General features: G+C 44.3%; 1 protein-coding gene and 1 non-coding gene across 2 annotated transcripts in view; both read right to left on the bottom strand.

The window, feature by feature from the left end:
• The window catches only part of OSBPL10 (oxysterol binding protein like 10), a 323121-nt gene that overhangs the window by 151443 nt on the left and 148247 nt on the right, over positions 1 to 23431 (bottom strand). The window lies entirely within an intron of this gene.
• Positions 7345 to 7415, bottom strand: TRNAR-CCU (transfer RNA arginine (anticodon CCU)). Its single transcript has one exon. It is a non-coding gene; the product is annotated as a tRNA-Arg (tRNA).

The following is a 23431-nucleotide window of genomic DNA, read 5'->3' as shown; positions in this document are numbered from 1 at the left end:
CGATTATCGGCTGAGCGCTTAACCACTGCGCCACCAGGGCTCCTTTTATGTTAATGAGGTAATATTTGTGTAGCGTGTGTGTCTTAAATTTATCTCTTCTGAGTTATAAAAGAGCAGATTAAGCAAGGAAGCACGCAAGCAGAGATAGGGAGAGACAGATGCCGCCGTGAGGAACAGAAGCTGAAAACAGACAAGGACCATCCCCCAGAGCCGACAGAAAGAGAAAGCCTTCCCCTAGAGCTGGCGCCCTGAGTTTGGACTTCTAGCCTTCGAAACTGTGAGAAAATAAATTTGTTTGTTGAAGCCACTAGATTAACTGTTTCATCAGCACTAGGTAACTAAGACAGTCACCAATGAGTCGGAAATCCACTCAAAGGCAACTAACAATAACGAACACCAAAAAAGAGATCCTGGTAGAAGGTAAGAACAATCCTGGCTCTCACACCTTGTCCGGGCATGCTACATGAAATCAGGTTTGATGGTATTTACAAACCTCTCGTTTTTTCCCTACAGTCATCGTTGGATTGCTAAGTTTCCCAAGGTTGTAGGGAGGGGGTTTAACGGACAAACTCTTGGTATCTACAGGACAAACTGGCATGGAGGAAAGGCATGCCGAGAAAGGAAAAGGGAGCACTGGAAGGTTAACATCCAACCAGGCGAGTCAAGAACAAGCCAGGGAAACAGAAGTTAAGTGTGGGAAGGCTTGGAGTGAAAAGCACCGGGCTGTCTAAAGGCTTCTTGGCCATTCCGTTATCTAGAAGAGCTACATGGTTGTCATGGATTGAACTGTGTCCCCCAAACATATCTGTCAACTTGGCTAGGCAATGATTCCCAGTATTGTATGATTGCATACGATTTTGTAATCTGATGTGATTTCCTTATGTGTTGTAAACTCTATCACTATGATGTAATAAAATGGATTAGCAGCAGTTATACTGATGAGGTCTACAAGATTAGGTAGTGTCTTAAGCCAATCTCTTTTGAGATATAAAAGAGAGGTGAGCAAAGGCACACGGAGACCTCATACCACCAAGAGGGCAGTACCGGGAGCACAGTGCGTCCTTTGGATCTGAGGTTCCTGCGCTGAGATGCTCCCAGACCAAGGGAAGACTGATGCATCACAAGGACCTTCCTCCAGAGCCAACAGAGAAAGCCTTCTCCTGGAGCTGATGCCCTCAATTTGGACTTGTAGCCTACTGGACTGTGAGAGAATAAACTCCTCTTTGTTAAAGCCATTCACTTGTGGTATTTCTGTTATAGCAGCAACTAGATGAGTAAGACAGTGGTCCCGCAAGACAGTGTGATGGAGTCTCTCAATAGTTTCTAGAGTTCAAGTCTGGGCTCTACAACTTGTGAACCGTGAGGTCTACTAAACCAAGTTAGGGGTCATCATCTCCAAAACTGTAATATTACCAACCTCACTGAGTAGTTGGAGAATGAAATGAGAAAAGGTACATCCAGCACATGACACATAGAAAGTACTCAATAAATATCATCACTATTAATAAATTAACAAAAGCAAGGCCTTCGGGTACCACTGTAGGTGAGTGGTTAAACTGTTAAATATGTCAACTTTTTAAAGGCTGTTTTAGTCAATAATGCCTTACTTAGACACAGCCTTAAAACCTGAACATAAAAGAGAAAAAAAAATATTAAGTGTCAATCATCCTAGTTACAAAAAAACATTTATGGGCAGTTTTCTACTAATATCTTTGTATAAAATACTAAGTCCCAAATTGAAAAGATCATCAGCTGGCCCTGAAAACCTCTTAAAACCTGTACCAGACATTTATAATAAGGCTCGCTGCTCTGTAATTAAAAGCTGAAAGGGAATAGGGGAAAATTCATTTTCAAAATACAGGTCTAAATATCTTAAGTATACGTTCGTGGCAACCACTTCTCCTGTGGCAAATTTTTCTGATGGGAAAATTTCTGAGACGCAGCTAATTATGACAGCATCCAAATGATATTTAATTTGAAGCATACTTATCTCATTTCTTTGAATTCTTTCACAGCAAGAAAAACTGATTTCAAAAGAAAATAGCCCAAGGGAGGCAGAATAATCAAACCAACCTGGTTATGTATTTTGAAGAACAAATTTAACCAACTAAAACTATTTCGTTATGTTCCTTCTCTCTTCCTCTAAAAAATCAATGTAGCATTTCTAAATCTGTGAAAGCTAAACACAAAAATTATGATTTATTCCTTTCCTTTCAATAGTATGCCCATTGCCATCGACTCAATTCCGACTCATACTGACCCTATAGGACAGAGTAGAACTGCCCCATAGGGTTTCCAAGGAGCAGCTGGTGGATTTGAACTTCCGACCTTTTGGTTAGCAACCATAGCTTATCTAACTACGGCACCACCAGGACTCCCTTCAACAGTATACATACCTGAAAACGAACAAAAAAGGAAAATCATAACCATTTTTTAAACAGTACATTTAGAGCCTTAACATTAGTCAGAATTTCAGCTTCCTGACAGTCAACATTTGACTAAAATGTGTTATGTTTTTTTTAATGAATCCACTCCAGCCTTAGGCTTAATAGCTTAATGACCGACTTCCTCACTTGCCCTGTTTTTTTTTGTTTTGTTTTGTTTTTAAATTTTCTGTTATCTCAAGCTTATAACAAGCCTAAAGTAGATTTTTTTTCCCCCCAACTAAGACATCTTCGAAGTTCATGTCCATGATCAGCTTTCCAAAATCATATCAGTTCTCTCTACTCTTCCAAATTTCTGTTTCCTTCTACATATACGAGTTTCAAGTTGTTTCAATTCAAGTTTCCGTTAAGTTACTGTTACCAAGCCTAGGAAATTTTCTTCCATTGTCATCTGCAAATCTTTTACTATACACCTGAAACATTTTCCACTAACTTTATACCAACACTCTCAAAACAGACACACAAATGCATGCAGAAGTGTGTGAAGGGAAAATAGTGGTTGTCTTCAGAAAACCAGTCTCTAACCTGCATCTAAACATACTGTCCCAAATCCATGAGTATATATACCAATGCCAGGTCTTTAAAATAATCAGTGCAAGCCAACACATGTCTTTTCATTTCCTGCAAATAAAGAGAAAGAAAACTTGGCATTTTCAGCCATCCCTTTCTCCCAACATTTTCAGCCCCCAAATAAATCCCGTGGACTCTTTGAAAGTCAATCCAAACACTCCAGCATCCCTAACCTGTGTTTCTGCCCAGCCTCTCTATCCGGGTCAAGCTTGAAGGCCCCAACGCTGCTGAAACCATTGGTCTTATGCACTTGGCCCTCTTATCACACACCACCCTTTCTTCTCTGCTTCCCCAAGCTCTTGTCATCTTTCACACCCACCCAAAGTGGTCAAGTGTGACTTCAAAACCCTCCACACATCCACCTGTCACCTTCTCAGTCTTTGCATCTTCTATCCAATACCCTTTGCTTAAGATCTGGCAATTCTGAGCACCAAGATTCCTTTTGGATGCTTTATTCTGAAAGCATGAAAAAGCAGTTTCTCTTTCTGCTGACCAACCCCCATTTCCTCCATTTCTCATGCCATGGAACTATGGAATTTTAGAACTGGAAGAAACCTCGGACATGATTCTAGCCTAGCCTTCTCGTTTTATAGATCTAAAAACTACATCCCCCAAAAGGAAAATGAATCATGAAAAAGTAGGGCCCAAATTACAAACCTCATTCAAGACTCAGCAACTCCATTCTCAATTAAATGAGGGCCTAGTTATCTACAATGAGATGTGGTGGACGTTCGAATATTTGCAAGAAAGGAGAAAAGATGATATTCGTCATACCTTTCCTCTTACCCAAAACTTCAGCCTAATCCCCTATCATCATAAAATATGCACACAATCCTCCTTTGAAAGTAGTACTTGTGTACTGCACTCTTAAAATTTCAGATCCTCAGAGAATTTTATTTTATATGTTGTTTGTAGGTAACATGACACAGAGACTTTTTAATTGTCGAAGTGCCACTTTTTTAAAAAAGTGTTGAAAACAAAGAATAGAAAGAAGTTTCTGTTATTAGGCTACATACTAAAAACCTTGGGCAATCTGTCTCAGTCATCTAGTGCTGCTCCAACAGAAATACCACAAGTGGATGGCTTTACAAAGAGAAATTTATTCTCTCACAGTCCAGTAAGCTACAAGTCCAAATTCAGGGCATCAGCTCCAGGGGAACCCTTTCTCCATCGGCTCTGGAGCAAAGTCCATGTCATCAGTCTTCCTTTGATCTGGGAGCTTCTCTGTGCAGGAACCTCAGGTCCAAAGGACACACTCTGCTCCCGGCACTGCTTTCTTGGTGGTATGAGGTTCCCATGCGTCTCTGCTCGCTTCTCTCTTTTATATCTCAAGCATTAAGATATAGCATTAAGACACTGATCTTGTCAACCTGATCAGTATAACCTCATCACAGTGATAGAATTTACAACACATAAGGACATCACATCAGATAACACAATCATACAATACTGGGAATCGTGACCTAGCCAAGTTGCTACACACATTTTTTGGGGGGACACAATTTAATCCATGACAGCAACCGTCTACTTAATGTAGAAATGTTAGTCACCTTCCCTTCAGTATTAGAAATAAGGATGGCCACTATCATTGCTGTTTAACACAGTACTGGCAGCACTAGCCAACGCAATAGGACAAGAAAAAAAAGAGGTAGAAGAACAGGAAGGGAAGAAACAAAACTGCTATTAACTATACCCAAGTGATTGTTTTATAATAAAAGGAAAGAAAACTGAGTTTAGCAAAGCTGTCAGATATAAAACAAACTTAGAAAAATCAATAGTATTCCTCTCTACCAGCAATAACCAACGAGAAACTTAAATAGAAAAAAAGACATCATTCACAATATCAATAAACCATATAGGTATTAACCCAGTAAGAAATGCATCATATCTTCATGGAGAAAATTTTTAAACTCTATGGAAAGAAATTAATGAAGAACTGAGAAAATGAAGATATATATACCAAGTTCAAAGAGCGCTGGTGGTACAGTGGTTAAAGTACTTGGCTGCTAACCAAAAGGTTGGCAGTTAAACCCACCAGCCACTCCAAGGGAGAAAGATGTGGCAATCTGCTCCCATAAAGATTACAGCCTTGGAAACTCAGTGGGGTAGTTCTACTGTGTCCTATAGGGTTGCTATGAGTCAGAATCATCTCAATGGCAATGGGTGTACCAGGTTCACAGATGGGACAAATTAATTTATAAAGATGTCACTTCTCCCTAAATTTTATAAGTTCAATGGAATTCTAATAAAAATTCCAGTGAAAAACTCAACAAATTTATTGTAATATATAAGTGGACAAATAAACATTCATGAAGGGCCAATTTAATTTTGAGAAAAGAGAGCAAAGCAAAAGATCTCACCCCACCAGATATTAACAAAGGCATGATGATAAAAAAATTAATATGGTTATTCATGCAGAAAAAGCAATTACACTAAAATACTAGAAAAGAGCATAAAGACATAACTATTTACATATGAGAACTTGGTATACGGCAGAGGCAATACTGTAACAGTGGAAAAAATATGTGATACTGGGAAAAACCAAAAATATAACAGGTTCACTACTTCACAGCATAGACAAAGGAGAAGACATGATGGACAAAGTAAAATTATAAAGCTAATAAAAGGGAATACTTATGTACTCCACATGTAAAAAAGTTTCTTAAACAAGACCGAAAGAACAAACCATAAGGCAAAAATTTGATGGGTCTGTCTTCACTGCATAAGTTAAGGATTTATATGCCATAAGGATACTTTAGACAACATCAACAGATGTGTGGAGACTGGGAGAAGACAGATTAATATTTAGAATATAAAAAGAGCTTCTACAAATAAAAAGTCAGAAAACCCTAGAAAAAAATAGGCAAAGAACAAGAATAGGCTATACACAGAAGTGGGCCCTGGTGGCACAGTGGTTAAACGTTTGGCTGCTAACCAAAAGGTCGGCAGTTCAAATCCACCAGCCGCTCCTTGGAAACCCTATGGGGCAGCTCCACTCTGTCCTATAGGGCTGCTACGAGTCGGAATCAACTGGATGGCAATGGGTTTGGTTTTTTTTTTTGGCATACACAGAAGGGGAAACACGCATGGCTAACGAGTATATGAAGGTAATCAGAGAAATACAAATTAAAACAACTAGAAGAGTCTACCTTATACCCACCAGATTTGCCAAAATGAAGACGGCAAATAGCACAAGATAGTGGCAAGGATATTGAGAAACTGGAGCTTCCTGCACTGCTGCAGCCATTTTGGCAGCAAGACAGAATTTAGTGAAAATAAATATGCATATCCTCTAATGATAGAGCAAGTCTACTACGTGAAGAGGAGCATACAAGAATGTTGATTATAGCCCTGTTTATGAGGGCGGGGAGTTTGAGGCAACACAGGCGTCCATCACTGAGTTCATGTAAGGAAAATGTAGGAAGCAGATACGACATTATACACGCATCAGTTAGAAGCAATGACTTACGTATAGCAACAAGTACAACTTAAAACACAGCACTGAGTTAGAAAAGAAAAAAAGGACAAGATGTACAGGACATACCGTTTCAGTGAATGTAAAACACCTGCATAAACAAAGCAAAGATCTACACATAGCCAAGGAACTGATGCTAACAGAGAGAAGGGGAATGGGAATAGGGATAAAAGGAAAAAAAATTGAAAGATGTTAAAAAATCTTTAAATTAGAGTGGGCTTTGTTTGAAATAATGAGTCTGCCATGATCCAATAATGATGGTATTACAATTGCTAACCCTTATGTAACACTGTACCATGGTCTGTGTAAGTATTACGTGTATGCCTTAAGTCATTTCAACCTCTTAATAACCCTATAAGGAAAACACTATGATTTCCGTTTCACAGATGAAGGAACTGAGGCACAGAGAGATTCAGTACCTTTCCCCAGTCACATAGACAGTAAATAATGAAGCTGGGACTCAGATCTATACAAGCTGGCTGCCCAGTCCACGCTCTTAGCCCTTATACCACACTGCATTGCTGGACATGATTCACTCAACTCGCTTCCAGTGAAGTCCAAAAAGTCAGCACAACTCTTTACTGCTATCGCTGTTAGCTGCAGTGGAGCTGGCCCCCAACTCACCGCGACCCCATGCACAGCAGAAAGAAATGCTGCCCAGTCCTGCACCATCCCTATGACCAGTTGCAGATCAGGCCACTGTGATCCAGAAGGTTTGCACTGGCTGATTTTCGGAAATAGACTGTCAGGCCTTTCTTCCTTGTCTCTCTTAGTCTGGAAGCTCCCCTGAAACCTGTTCAGCATCACAGCAGCAGAAAACCTCCACTGACAGATGGGTGGTGGCTGTGCATGAGGTGTATTGGCCAAGAATCGAACCTGGGTCTCCCGCATAGGAAGCAAGAATTCTACCACTGAACCACCAATGCCCTCTACACCTCTTTACAGAACTGGCAGCTTGGTTAGCATTTTGGAAAAGAAAATACTTTTCAGTATCAAAGCCCTGTAGAGCATGCCAATTTTCAGGTACTTAAACAATAAGCTCATTAGAGCTGAAATACCTAGAGCTAATACTTTAAATTTTTCAAAGTGGCTTTTAGTCAATTACCCAGGAGAAGAGGGGCAATATTTGATGAACAGTGTATCTACAGACGTCAAGGATAAAAGGTAGTTCACGCCACTCATAGCACTTACTGTGTTTTATCCACAAGTCATCTATCTTCAGGTCTCACTGCCTCTCCCAGACTGTGACCTCCCCAGGACAGGGACTGTGTCTAACTGGCCACTTTGTCCTCTGTAACCTGATACAGAGCCTCATACCTTGCAAATGCTGTGAACGTGGTAAATGCTTAGGAGAGCAATGAATCCCACCCAACCTCCATCTTAATCACTGGTCAGTTAAACCTCTGTCTTTTCCCTGACGACCTAATTTAAAAAGTATCAACGCTGACTCATTGCTCTCTGCTCCTTCTAGAAGGCAGACAGGCCTAGAAAACAGCCACCGCCCACACTTGATTAAACGCAAACACTAAATGTCCAAAAAGCAACCTGGTGCATCAAGTATTTATTGAGCATCTACTGTGCATCAAGGTTGTATCCTTTCACTAGACTTACCCAATCTGTACGCTGAGCAATTAATCCAAGAAGGTGGACAACGTGAAGAACGCAGCAACAGGACTGGAGGAAGACTCGTTAACAGCCTGCGATATGCAGGTGACACAACTTGCTTGCCAAAAGCGAGGAGGACTTGAAACACTTACTGATGAAGTTTAAAGACCACAGCCTTCAGTATGGATTACATCTCAACGTAAAGAAAACAAAAATTCTCACAACCAGATCAATGAGCAACATCCTGATAAACAGAGAAAAGACTGAAGTTGCCAAGGATTTCATTTTACTTGGATCCACTATCAACGCCTACGGAAGCCAAGAAATCAAAGGACACGTTGCATTGGGCAAATCTGCTGCAAAAGACCTCTTAAAGTGCTGAAAAGCAAAGATGTCACCTTGAGGACTAAAGACGTACCTGACCAAGCCATGGTGTTTGCAGACACCTCACATGCATGCAAAAGCTGGACAATGAATAAGGAAGGTCGAAGAACTGATGCCTTTGACTTATGGTGTTGGCAAAGAACACTGAATACACCATAGACTGCCATAAGAATGAACACATCTGTCTTGGAAGTACAGCCAGAATGCTCCTTAGCAGCGAGGATAGCGAGACTCCATCTCCAATACTTTGAACATGTTATCAGGGGGGACCATTCCCTGGAGAAGGACACTATGCTTGGTAAAGTAGAGGAAAATCCTCAACGAGATGGACTGACACAGTGGCTGCAATGATGGGCTCAAGCATAACAATGATTGTGAGGCTGGTGCGGGACCGGGCAGTGTTTCGTTCTGTTGTACACGGGGTCGCTGTGATTGGAACCGACTCGACAGCACCTAACAACAACAACTGTGTGCCAGGAGTCCCTGGGTGGTGCAAACGGTTAAGTGCTCAGCTGCTACCTGAAAGCTTGGAGGTTTGAGTCCACCCAGAGGCACCTTAAAAGAAAGGCCTCGCAATCTACTTCTGAAAAATCAGCCACTGAAAACCCTATGGAGCACAGTTCTACTCTAACACACATGGGGTCACCATGAGTTGGAATTGACTCAACGGCAACTTGTTTTTTGGTTACTATATGCCAGGCGTCACTCTAGGCAATAAAGATACGACATTGAGCAGAACAGACCAATATCCCTGCCCTCGTGGAAAAGGCATTCTGGTGAGGCAAAGAGATCGAGAATCTTTTTAAAAGGAAGTAAAATGTACAGTGTTTTAGATAATAAAATACAAAGCAGAGACGGGGAGAGGTAGGTGGGGTTTCCAATATCAGACAGGTGACCAGGGAACGGCCTCTCGAGAAGGTGACATTTGATTAAAAACCTGGATGAAGCAAAGCAAGGAGCCAGGCAGGTATCTGGAGAAGAACATTCCAAGTGGAAACTCAGCAGGTGCCAAGGCCCTGGGGTAGAGGTCCGCCGGTGTGCTTGAGCAAGGAGGCAGCGTGGCTGGGGTGAAACGAGCATGGCAGACAGCAATAGGAGTTGGGATCAGAGAGGTAGCAGACGGGAGAGATGAGTTCCTGAATTAGAAATGACAGACAACCAGAGCTCCCCACTATCACCTATGGCCAAGACCCATTGGCGTCCAGTCGAGTCCACTCATAGCAATGCTACAGGACAGAGTAGAACTGCCCCACTGGGTTCCCCAGGAGCAGCTGGTGGATTCCAACTGCCGACCTTTTGGTTTGCAGCCGTAGCTCTTAACCACTGTGCCACCAGGGCTCCGGGGCCAATTACAGACATGCAGAAATGATGAGCCCATTAGAACAACAGGCTCCAATAAGCTTTCTCCTCAGGGCCACATTCAGGTGTTAAATTGCTACTTGCATACAACTGGCATATGTCTACATGGCGTGCATCATCCCTATTGGATCATTTTCCTGGTAAAATCGCATTACTGCTGCCCTGAAGATGGGCATTTCATGATTTATTCCCTTCTCTATTTCTTCTCACGTCTCACGCTCATCCACCCTGAAGGTATCTTACGCCAGAAAACGAATCACAGAACGAAACGCAAATGCGCACCCAGGAATTCTATAAATGATCACTCCGTAACATGAAGGAAGAAAGGGAGACAGGAGAGGTCCCACTTTTACGCTTAAACTTCTGTCACCTAACAGCGAGTCGACCCAGCTGTGGGGATGAAGAGGCCAATACAATTGCAAGAAGCAAATTTGATTTTCTTGAAATCAATAGCTCATCTGACAGAGGTGCTCCTACCTACCTGAGGGAGACCATTATCTCCTTCTCAAACACGCCAGCACAAAGGTACCAGGCTCAAAAGGACACTCCTGCCCGCTTTCCAAAATGTTTCACGCTAAAAAAAAAAAAAATCAAACCACGTCATTGTCAACATGCCTGAGCTGTGTGCAGAATTCTTCAGGATCTGCGGAATAAATCCCACTAATTACCGTTCAAAGCACGGTATCATCAATAAGGCTCAGAGAGAAATGCAAGATTTGCTAATAACTCAGGGGGTCCAGGGAGGCAGCACCTTACGGACCCACGACAGGGTGGGCTATGTGACAGTGACATCAAGTAACGAATTTTCCAGAAAACACTGTGTTGGATCAGTACCTTAAGAGCTATTGATATTTGCTTTCTTTCCTCTTTTTCTATAGCATTTTTATATGTATGGAACACATACATAGGTACATGACGCACATACGTTTAACCCCTCCCTAATTCTTCCTAAGGCGCTTCTTGCCAAAGAAAGGACAGACCATAGGGTTCACAGGCTAATGCTGTCCCAAACTGGATGTGTTTTTCTAAACACAAAGGAGATTAGATTGCATCTCAGATTTTTAAAAATCCTGAACCTAGATACCAGACTTGACAAGTACATAGAACCAACACTTCTTTTTTTTTTTTTTGCTTTCTACTAATTTCTGAATCACAAAGGAAAGAACCTGATTCACTCTTGACTTTCACCAAAGAACTTAAGACAGGGAATCACTAGAAGAATAAGCTAGAACTAAGAACTAAGCGCCTGTCATTCCAGTTGCTGAAATTCGCAGAACCTGGCACACAAAGTGAATATCTGGCAAAGCCAGAAAGCCTGTAGACTTGCTGTTGTTAAGTTGCCATCCCCCTCGCCCCCCAATGTAACAGCCTAGAACGCTCCACAGGGTTTTCAAGGCTGCAATCTTTCAGAAGTTGATCGCCAGGCCTGTCTTCCGAGGCACCTCTGGGTAGGTTTGAACCACCAACCTTCCAGCTAGTAGTCGAGTGCTCAACCGTTAGCACAATTTCCGTGCAGAAAGAGTGTGGCTGGGCCATCAGCAGCAATCCAGAAGAGGTGCAGAGCAGTTTACTGGTGTGGCCGAGCCTCAGGTTCTCATGCAGCAAAGGTGGAAAAACTATAGCAGATGCTCTCATGTCCTCAATCCAACCACCTAGTTAGGTTTTCCTCCACTCCTTCCACAAGACCCACTGACTGATGCGCCCAGGATGCCGTCTGCTCGTGGCTGTGGCCCCTCTCCAGTTCTGCCTGCACACATCTGCCCCCACCAGCTGAGCTGTGTGCTTACAAAGTGCCAACTCTGCTTATGCCAGCGTACTCTGAGTTAGAATGGACTCAGCGGCGTGGGTTTGAAGAGCCCAGGTGGTACAGTGGTTATAGCATTCAGCTGCTAACCAAAAGGTCTGCAGTTTGAACCCACCAGCTGCTCTACGGAAGAAAGATGTGGCAGTCTGCTTCTGTAAAGATTTACAACCTTGGAAACCCAATGGGCAGTTCTTCTCTGTCCTATAGGGTCACCGTGTGTCGGAATCGACTTGTGGCAGCGGGCTTTTAATTAAATCATAAACTGATAGAGTATAAAAGTATGAAATAAACTTTGAAGCATAAACATGAAAAATAGTTATCTTTACGAAAGTAGATGGTATGATTTGAAAAGCGTCAATAAAAAGTGCGCTGGTACAAATCATGATTGAATTAGGCGTGGGCACGACATCTATAAAAGACGCACCAGTTCCGACTCATGGCGTCCCCACGTGTGTCAGAGTAGCGCTGTGCTCCACAGGGTTTTCAGAGGCTCATTTTTCAGAAGTAGACTGCCAGGTCTTTCTCTTGAGGTGCCCCTCCATGGACTCGAACCTCCAACTTTTTGGTTCGCAGCCGAGCACATTAACCATTTGCCCCACCCAGTGACTCCTACAAAAGCCTAGAAAGCACCTGTAAAAATCCACAAGGATCCTGTCGTCAGTTTGCCCTGCACTTTAAATAAACCACAACTGAAAACTATAGATGGCGCGTTATAGGTGTGCCGTATACAAGGGAGACACTGCAGAATGCAGACTCTCTACCAGGAAACCCAGGATCGATGACAGGGCCTTGGAACTACATCGAAAGCCTGGTGGGTGCTTTGAGGTAAAAAGCATACATGCTCAATTTAAGGTTTGTGTATTAATTTCCTAGGGCTGGTGTAACCAACCACCACAATCTTGGTGGCTGAAAACAGTAGTAGTCTATTCTTTCACAGTGCTGGCGGCCAGAAGTCAGCAGGGCCATGCTCCCTCGAAAGGCTCTTGGGGAGAATTTTTCCTTGCCTTGTCCCACTTCTGAAGGCTCCAGGTATTCTTTGGTTGGAGCAACTGAACTCCAATCTCTGCCTCCATCTTCATATGGCCTTCCCCTCTGTGTCTTCGCCCTTCTTTTATAAGGACATGCGTCACTGAGTTTCGGACCCACCCTAATCCAAGCTGATCTCAGTTCAAGATCTGTCATTATATTTGCGAAGACTCTTTCTCCAAATAAGGTCACATTCCCAGGTTCCAGTGGACGTATCTTCTGGGGGGCAACCATTCAATCTGCTACTGTTTGAAAACAATTGCTCTAGCCAACTGGTTTCAATTGAGGGATGATGTTTCCAAATGTCCTTGGTTAAGAAGACTTCCAGACCATCCCAGCCAGCTGTAGGGTGATAGAGTCCTGGTGTGGCCTGTTCTCCAACATCAAGCTGCAAGAAAGCATTCTCCACTTTGCTCACAGTACACATACTAGCTCAGCAAGGAGCCCGTGGCAATACCTGGGCAAGGCAGGTCTGTGTCAATACACTGGGGACAGGGAGGAAGACAGCCTGACCCCCAAGGGCAATGAAGAGGCAAAGTTGTTGGGCTTTACAGAAACACAACAGCTCCCGCTATGACTCACCTGTTTCTGAGCCAGTCTATCACTGTCACAACAGACTCTAGAGCACACAAAGGAGAAAATTAAGCTCTTATCACTCTCTGCATGAGAGTACTTGAAGGATGCTCCCACACTTCTCCCTGTCTCCCGAGCCTCTACTTTTTACCTGTTGGAGAGTCTAAATTACTTATTTTTTTAAAAGGGCTTTGCTCTTGTGTTAAAATCTGATTGGATTCCTACAGCTTTAACAGACTTCGTGGCTTTGGGTCTAAAGGATCACTTGACCGAACTCCATCCACCGGAGTAAGAGAAAAAGGAGGTTAAGGACTAAGACAAATGCATGATCACCACATGGTGTCAGGATGAGAAAGCTATCCGTGATAAGGTACTATCAATTCTGGACATCCCTGAAGCCTTGAGAAATAAAGAACGCTTCGAGTGGTAACCGAAAGAGAGATGGAGGAACACAAACTACACCACCTGTATACCTCTGTGTCCTGCCTTACACTCTTTCGGACCACTGTTTAACTCCAGCGGTTGCTGAGGTAACCAACAGTGCAGAGATGTTAGTGCCAGGCCCTGGCTGCACTGTTTAACCTCCTACCTTCTGACCTGGGACTATTCTATGGAAGTCAGTTTGGAAAGTCAGTGGGTACAGCTCAGCCAGGTGCACGTGCAAACCTAGAAGTACGAGAGAGTGAACATCCCACGGAGCAACCCTTGACCAGTGGGTGATGGGAGCCAGTGGGTAAATAAAGCCATCTTCCATGGCTGGGGTAGACAATGCTGATGCACATTCTACCTGGAACCTAAGAGAGTGACCAGTGGGCTTCAGCTCTAACTGCCCACGGCGGTGACCTGCACCAACAACACACCTCTGACTGCCCACAGCAGTGACCTGCACCAACAACACACTTCTGACTGCCTTTTACCCTTCCCAGCCTCCCTAACTCCACTTGCCTGCCTCCAAGACTTCATCCCAGACTCTGCTTTCTGGAAGAAGCTACCTAATACAATAGGTATGCATTGTTGCACAGGATGCTGGGGCAAGAAGAGGTGTGGAGAGCACCAAAATGTTAGGTGTGCTTTGATCTGTCATCCCTGACACTGGTTGGTCCTCCTTCCTTCCTCTCTTACCCACATTTACTTTCTAAAGGCAGACAACCCCGTTGGCATGACTCCAATATTCATTTGCTCAAGTCTATCAAGGACTATACCGAGAAATAGAGAGACAAATTTCCAGACCAGGGCCCAGTCTAGACACTGTATGTAGATCATGATAGGGTATCTCCAGGGCACATATCCAGTGGCTAGAACATACCTGTGGGAGGTGGACATTAATGGCTCCACAGTCACTGGAGGCCCTACTCTGAACCAAACAAACAAGGCAGCCAGGAGCGTGGATGCTGTAAGCAGACAGACGGTAGATAAGGCAATGGACATGGACGCCAGAAGCGTGGACGCTCTAAGCAGACAGACAGTAGGTAAGGCAATGGACATGGACGCTCTAAGCAGACAGAGGGTAGGTAAGGCAATGGACATGGACACCAGGAGCGGGGAGCTCTAAGCAGACAGACAGTAGGTAAGGCAATGGACATGGACGCTCTAAGCAGACAGAGGGTAGGTAAGGCAATGGACATGGACGCCAGGAGCGGGGAGCTCTAAGCAGACAGAGGGTAGGTAAGGCATGGACGTGGACGCCAGGAGCATGGACGCTCTAAGCAGACAGAGGGTAGGTAAGGCAATGGACATGGACGCTTGGCTCTGGGTTTATGGAACTAAGGTCTGCTGAGGGGCACGGCAGGAAAGGATAGTTCTTCCCCATGAGCAGTTGTGATAAGACAGATGATATTCTGGCTTTTATTTTACACTGTACGTAGAAGATGCTGAGCTAGGGTTCTTGTAACAAAGCACCAATCACCCTCTATGAAGCATAAAAGGTTCGGTGTATTATCTGTGGGATTGCACCCAAAATCAATATATATAATGCAAAGAAGTGCTTCAGAGGAGACAAAATGTGTGGGTTCCAGGTGGGAGCTGCCAGAAATCAAGTGAGCTGCCTCTGCCTGAGTTATTTCACGACACAAGGGGTGAGGAGTAAGATTAACCCGTTATGGATCAGGTAATCTCACATGGACAGTGTAGCACGACCTGTCTGCCTCTCCCATCCTGAGAGGCCTTTTCTTTATAGCAGGTTGGATGTTTACACAATGTATCTGGAACACAATAAAATATTTTATTAAAAGGCTGGTCTTAGGTCCTCACAGGGAACACAACAGAGAGTCCCTGATGGAACAGGAGAAAAGTGGGGTGCAGAACTCAAATTCTAGTAAAAAAAGACCAGACTTAATGGTCTGACTGAGACTGTAGGAACCCTGGAAAGCATGGCCCCAGCACTCTCTGTCAACCCAGAACTAAAACAATTCCCAAGGCCAACTCTTTAGACAGGGATTAGACTGCACCATGGGACATAAAACAATACTCGTGAGGAATGTGCCTCTTAGCTCAACCAGATACATGAGACTAAATGGGCAGCTCCTGTTCAGAGGTGAGATGAGAAGGCAGAGAGGGTCAGGAGCTGGCTGAATGGACACCGGAAATCCAGGGTGGAAAGGAGGAGTGTACTGTTACAGTATAGGGAGAGCAATTAGGGTCACAGAACAATGTATGTATAAATTTTTGTATGAGGGACTAACTGGAATTGTAAACTTCCACTTAAAGTACAACAATAAAATAAAAATAAATAAAAGGCTGGTCTTATTTCCCCTTAATGTGAGCAGAACTATATATCCAGGATTACTGGATAAAAACTGGGAGACATTCAAAACAATGATTCAAAAACTCTTATTAAAATAGGAAGTAAATCCACCAACACAAGAGGAAAAAAAAAATTTGAGCAAACTATCCCCAAATGTTAACACTGCTTGCTTTAGAGTGGCAAGGCCACGGTGTTCTTCTCTTTTCCCAATTTTCTTATATGCAATTATGTTAGTTTGTTATAAGAAAATTAAACTAATGGATTAATTATATTATTCTTAAACCACTGTTTATAACATACAGAGCAGAACTCCATAGGAAGCAGTTCTAGCTCAGACTTCACCCCAAGGAGCTGCAAAGCATGAGTCCCAGGCAGCACAAATGAAAAAGAAAAAAAAGGCAAAAGCAATCACTACGGGTTCAAGGCTGAAATTCTCTACTGCTCTGCGTGCCCCAGAGAGAAAGAAGTGGGAGGCAAGCTGACTCTTTTTCAGAGCTCTCAAACCTCTGTTAGGGACAGCCAAACCAAAACTCATTGCTGTCGAGTTGATTGCAACTCAGTGATCCTATAGTACAGAGCAGAACCGCCCCACAGGGTCTCCAAGGAGCGGCTGGTGGATTCAAACTGCCGACCTTTTGGTTAGCAGCCAAGCTCCTTTACCACTGCACCACCAGGACTCGTGTTAGAGGCAGCAGACAGGTTCTTTGCTGACCGTATATTGCTAACATTGGTAGTTTTCATTCACCACTCATCTGTCTGTTATACTGTGGTGGTTTGCACATTGCTATGCTTCTGGAAGCTTTGCCACCAGTATCTCAAATACCAATAGTTCACCCACGGTGGAGAGCAGAGCTTCCAGAATAATACCAGAAAGAAAAGCTGGTATTAGCCAAAGGAAACACTATGGGTCACAACAGAATGATGTCCAATACAGTGCTGGACGGAGTTCCCTAGGTTGGAAGGCACTCAAAATACACTAACCCCATTGCCTTCAAATCAAGTCTGACTCATAGCGACCCTATGAGACAGAGTAGAACTGCCCCATAAGGTTTCGAAGGAGTGGCTGGTGGATTCAAACCACTCACCTTTCAGTTAGCAGCCGAACGCTTTAACCACTGCACCAGCAGGGCTCTGAACTCAAATACACAGTGGCCACAAAAATGGACTCGAACATTCCAACAATCATGGGGACAGCGCAGGACTGGGCAACATTTCATTCCGTTGTATGTGGAGTCACTACGAGCCAGAGCCGACTAACTACAACTAACTACGACTAAGTAACTAACAACAACAACGGCAACAAAGTTACGACCGTTTTCACCACTCGCCTGTGTGTTACTTGACCTCAAGAGGCATAGAGCAGATGAGAGGTGTGCCTTGCAGAGGGCAGACTGAAGTAACTGAGCAATGAGAAAATGAGGAAATGGCTGTGCTGGTGGTCAGATACATACGTTTCTCTTGACCCTCCTCTGGACAAACCTGAAGGCCTTTTCCCAATCACCCTTCTTGACTTCTCCACAGCTGTTGATGCTATCTGAGCACTCTCGCCTTTCTAAGCTTCTGGGATAGTAAACTATCCCAGCTCTCCTCTATATCTGAGTGTGTATCCTTTATCTCATCAATGTCCTCTCTTTATCCTCCATCCCCAACTGTGGGTGAACCCCAAGGCCCACGCTTCAGTCTTTTTTATGTACTTTTTCCAACAGAGAGTGTTTCCTTCATTTCTGTCTTCAACTGTAACCTTTTCTCAGAGGAATCTCAGACACCCGCTGTCAGCACTCAAAAGAACTCTGTATTTACAATCATCTACAAAATGCTGTCTGAAGGGTCTCTACACCAAATGCTTTTCTCTAAAGGGTCTCTCAACAGTTACGTGCTCAACTAGCCAAAAGGTTGGCAGTTCAAACCCACCCAGAGGTGCCTCGGAAGAAAGGTCTGATGATCTGCCTTTCAGAGGTCACAGCCTTGAAAACTCTATGGAGTGCAGTTCTACTCTACACACATGGGGGTCAGCATGAGTCAGAATCGACTCAACTGGTTTGGTTTGGTTTTGGTATATATGCCCTGGGGAAGACAGATGCCATGTGAGGAGCATCTACAAACCAAGAAACTAAGGAACACCCAGGACTCCTACAAGGAATCAACATGGCAGAGACCGATTTGGACTTTTAGCCTCCAGGAATTATGAGTAAATAAATTTCCAGGCTTTAAAGCCACCCACGTGTGGTATTTCTGTTTTAGCAGCACTAGGAAGCTAAGACACTCCCACTGGTTGAACCTACTTGGAAACAGAGCAAGGGAACCTGGGACAGGTCATTCCTGACGACACAGTAGAATAAGCGCTGGAGGTTTGCTCTATACAATATTATTCAGAATCAGGCTTTACATCACAGAACACATGCAATGAAGATTTGTTGTTTGTTTGCACCCAGGCATGGTGATGGTCGAGTTTTATATACTTTAGCATAATCCCCTGTGTTGTTTTTTCTCCAAGTCTTTTGTCCTCAATCTTAACTCCTGTGGCACCGCCTACCCTTTCACAGAGAAACATTTCATCTTCTCTTTTGTTATTGCTATTTGCTCTTCCTGGAAGAATTTCACATTTTTCCCCCACAACTTGTTCAAATATAGACATATGGCAAGTGCAAAGTCATGGTTCAAAACATCTTATGATTCTCAAACATGAAGAACATGAATACCATTAGTCTAGTTCCAATTCCAGTGACTTTTTCAGTTCTTTTAAAAACCTCACATTCTAACCATCCTTAAACCTCCTACTGTGTTTAAAACAAAAAGAAGCCTACATTTTCTGGAACATGTTCCTATACCAACGCTCAAACCAACTGCGTCGACCTCTTAATTGTGCTCTTAGACCAGAAGAAATGGGAGCCCTGCCTGCCTCCCACACGCCTGTCCTTGCCACCACCTCTCTGCCTAAAGCTTAGAATTAACACAAGAACAGCTGAAAAGCTTTTCTAGACAAAAGCCAACAATGCAATGCCCATCTAAAGCGTGGCCAAACGGTCTAAAATATTGTCCCATACAGTAATATGGAATAGGGTGAAAGTCACACCCCATTTGTTCCTCTTCTTTATTTAATCACATCCTGGATCATGATATAGATAGTATATCAGTTAGGAATGCTCTCAGCTGCAAGGAAACAGGCAAGCCAACTGACAGTGGCCTAAACTTCAGGACTCTTTTCATTATTTAATAGCAGTCCAAAGTTGGATGGGCCCAGAAGGTGTGGTGGCTCTTCCCATCCTTATGCTCAGCTACCCTCTGCATACTGGCTTTGGCCCTCAGGCACAAGTTCCTCATGGTGACAAGATGGCTGCCACAGCTCCAGGTGCCATCCTCATATATCAATATCCAGACTGGAAGAAAGGAAAAGAGACCAAAGGGGATTATCCTGTAGTGCTCTCCTTTTACCAGGGATAAAAATCTTTCCCTTCCGACCCTAGCAAATTTCCCTAATGACTCATTGGTTAGAACTGGGTCTCGTGACCAGCCCTGGTTGCAAAAGGGGCTGGTGAGTTACTGTAATAGGCTGGATGGCGGCCCTGCAAATATATGTATACATCCTAATCCCCAGAACCTATGAATGTTACCTTATTTGAAAAAGGTCTTTGCAGATGTAATTAAGGATCCTGAAATGGGGAGATCATCCTTGATTATCCAGATGTACTCTAAATCCAACAACAAGTGTCCTTACAAGACAAAGACAGAGAAAGATTTGAGACAGAAAGAACACAATGTCACCAGGGAGGCAGAAGACTGGAGTGATGTTGCCACAGGCCCAGGAACTCTTGGAGACACTAGAAGCTGGAAGAAGCAAGGAACAGATTCTCCCCTAGAGCCTTCGGAGGGAATGGGGCCCTGCCGACAACTTGATTTTGGAGTTCTGAACTGTGAGAGAATTAAATGTCTGTTGTTTTAAACCACTCAGTTTCTGGTGATTTGTTATGGCAGACTGAAGAAACTAATGCAGTAAGCACCAGGCAAAGGGGGACAGATTAGCCATGAGGGATGCAGATGAAGCAACAATCCATCCCTGGGCCTGGGACAACTGGCTCATGGACTCATCAGGGTTCTACTGGCAAGAAGAGAGAAGGAATCACCATTGGGCTGGCATCCAACAGCTCTGTCACAGAAGCTTCTGAGCCATGTTTCTGGGCCTCGAGAGAAAGGGCACACTTTGAGTGCATAACAGTACGGCACGATTAGCCTCTTCATTCGGCTTTAACAGCCATTCTCAGCTACCTCAAACTCATTTTACAAGCAGGCAGGGCCAAATACATACTTTTCCTTCATTATAATATCTTTGGTGTATGGTATATACAGAGCAGACTCAACAGCTACCTCAAAAATGAAAGACACAAAAACAACCTTCTTGGCTTCCAGAACATTCAAGGACAAACTCGGGGAAAATGCTGAACTTCCGGTTCATTTTCACCAACTCCGAAAGAGTTGAAAGAACTCCTAGGCCTGTTTGGCTCCTTCTTCTTTAGTGATGATATAAGCACTTTTTGTCACGGCCCGGTGACACCCTCCAACTCAGAACTTTCATTCATGCCGTTTCCTTTAGCTGTAAACCTCTCCTCACGCCCACTCCATCTCCTCTTTGCTCAGTAAGTGCCAACTCACTCATTCTGCTAGACTCAGCTCAACAAAATCTTCTCTGACCCTCTGGATGGAATTGATGGCCCTTTCCCGTGGGCCTGCACAACACTGGGTGTGTATTTCAACTAGAAACACTCATTCTGGATCACATTCTATCAGCTTAGTTATCAAATCCCACCCTCAACAGTCTTGGGGCAGCCGCCACGCGGACTCTGTCTTCATAGCTCTGGTGTTGGGCAGAATATCTCATACATCTGTATCTATAACTAGTGGTTGTCTAAGGAAAGTTTTTTGTATCAATGGTACTTAGCACTGACTGGGAGGTTCTTGAAATCTCTAAGTTCAGCTTCTGGCTGTTCCTTCCACCTTTTCCTATAGTCTTTAATGGATACTGAAAGGCTCAGTTTACAGGACATGCCAGACAGTAAGAATGGCCGTAATACTCTGCAGTTCCTCCCACCGAGAGATGGCGTGTGGTTTATTCCCCACCTCCTGAATCTGGCTGGCCTTGTGATTTGCTTGGACCAACAGAATGCAAAGGAAGGGACACTATGTCAGTTCCAAGCTTAGGCTTCAAGAGGCCTTTCTGCTTCTGCTGCTTTTGCAACCCTGGCCAGTCACCTGTGAACAGACCCAGGGGAAACTGCTGGAGGATGAGAAGTATGCAGCTCAGTGACCCGCTACAGCCGAGCCAATGACCAGCCAGCCACCAGACACATGAACGAGACCACCCAGAAGAGGCCAAGCCCTCACCCACCTGCCAGTTGACTGCAGACACCTAACAAGCCCAAACATATCAGCTGAGCCCAGCCCAGGTGAGAAGACATAGCCAGCATAACTGTAAGCTAAATACATGGTGGTTGTTTTATGACATTAAGTTTTGGGATGTTTGTCATGCAGCAATAGGTAAGTAATACACAGGACACGAGGGATGAATTTATAACATTTAAAGTTCAAACCCCTCTTGATAATTTAAAAAAAAAAAACAAGGCCAAGAGAGGCTGAGCAAATAGTTCTAGGGTGCACAGCCAGGACCAGCAGACTCCCTCAGTCTAGCTCTCACTGACCTTACCACTTCGCACCATAACAAGGCCTTTTCTAAGCTGAAGAGTCTATTATGCACCCAAGAAATGCCCAGCAAGAGACTGTTAAAGGAATTATGACACGTGCGTGCCATTAAATACGACGCAGCTGATTTTTAAAAATGGACAGATCTACACACATACACTCGCATGGGAAGATTTCAAAGACCTATTAAGTGAAAAAATACAAACAAAACAAAATCCAACACAACAATAATCCCAAAACAATATATAAAATGCAGTCCCATCTCCCCCTCCTTGTAGAGAATACACACGTGCCTACGCCCAGAATGGTTACTTTGGGGCATGAGAACGGGATAGAAGGGCCGAGAGCGAGGGGGCATTGAAGGGCTTCCAACATGTAAAAAAGCAGATCGAAATTCTCCTTTATGCAAACAACCAAATTAAAAACAGAGCAAGAGAGACACGTTCTTCCTTCCCTTCCCAGAGAAAGGCAGGGGTCAGCGAGAAGCACTCCCAGCGCACACTCAGAGCCCCTCCAGCATACAAACCTGACAATTACCGCTGTCGTCATCGTTATAATTACGATAGTGACAGCTACGCTGCCTGTCTCTCTCCAAAAGCATTCATTTACTTACCTTGCAGTATCTCCATGTAATACTAGTGGGAAAATGCGCTGCCTACTTCAAAGAATAAGAAGCTGAGGTACAAAAAAAGCAAAGAGCTTAAGGTCAAGGCCAGTGGTGGAACCATCAGAACACTCAAGCTTCTTGACTTTCAGTCCTAAACTGTACCCACTAATGTGGTGTGTCTGCAGACTACTTTGGCGCATGAGGTAACGAGGAAAGCACTAACAACGTGGCAATTCAAGTTGGCATCAAAAGCCATCGCGTAAAAGCAGTTATCCGAGGGCCGTATCTACGATGCAGAAAGATCTCACAAGTCAAGAGATACAGGGGTTGCCTCTTGTTATTTCAAACAGCAACCAGCTCCCTAGGAACATTGTTTCATATTTCACAAATCAGGTTCTAAGGAGACACCTCCTCCAGTCTAGCCGTTGGCATTATGCATCTCACTGAGGGGAAGAATATTTGTGGCTTCACATTTGCAGAAATCCCTGAGGCCCTCACAACCCACGTCTATACTGTCCCAAGAGAGACGAGCTTCTTCCACAGCCAAAGAGGAGTGAAGGACAGCTAAAGAGCAACCGCCCCCCTGCAGCTCCAACCCCCAAACAGCCTGTCCCCATTTACCTGAGATGACCAGGGGGGAGGGAGGTGGCAAGAACCCGTCTCCGCATGGGCCCACGGCGGCATGAGGCAGGAGGAGGTGGTGCTGCCCGTCCGTACTGTGGCCGAGTGGGTGCAGCCCATGAAGCGGCTCAGACACCCCTGCCAGTCCTGCCCGGCCCCAGCCCTGCCCGGCCCCAGCCCAGCTCACAAGGGCTGTTTTCCAGCTTCAGCCTCAAACTTACATTCTCCCCAGCCTCCTCCCTACTCTGCCAGCACAGCACAGAGCCCGGGGGGGAGTCATACTTGAGAGAATATGTAATTTGCCTTCTCAGCAGCAATGTGTGCAGAGAGGTGCCACGTGGCGCTTCTCAGGTTTGTACAGAATCCTGGCAAAGGGTTCCTGGCTACAGAGACTGGGGGTCTCTCCTTTCCATGGCTGGGCCTGGGGATCCCCAGAGCACAGTGCCTGCCGGCCAGCTGGAGCAGGACCGAGTGAGCATTCTTGCTTCGCTGCTAAAACACGTCTCAGTTGGCGCCTGTGTCCCTCACT

This window comes from Trichechus manatus, unplaced genomic scaffold, assembly GCF_000243295.1.
Source record: "Trichechus manatus latirostris isolate Lorelei unplaced genomic scaffold, TriManLat1.0 scaffold00049, whole genome shotgun sequence".
NCBI lineage: Eukaryota > Metazoa > Chordata > Mammalia > Sirenia > Trichechidae > Trichechus > Trichechus manatus.
Note: the sequence above shows the minus strand (reverse complement) of the source record. Positions and strands in the feature narration are given on the sequence as shown.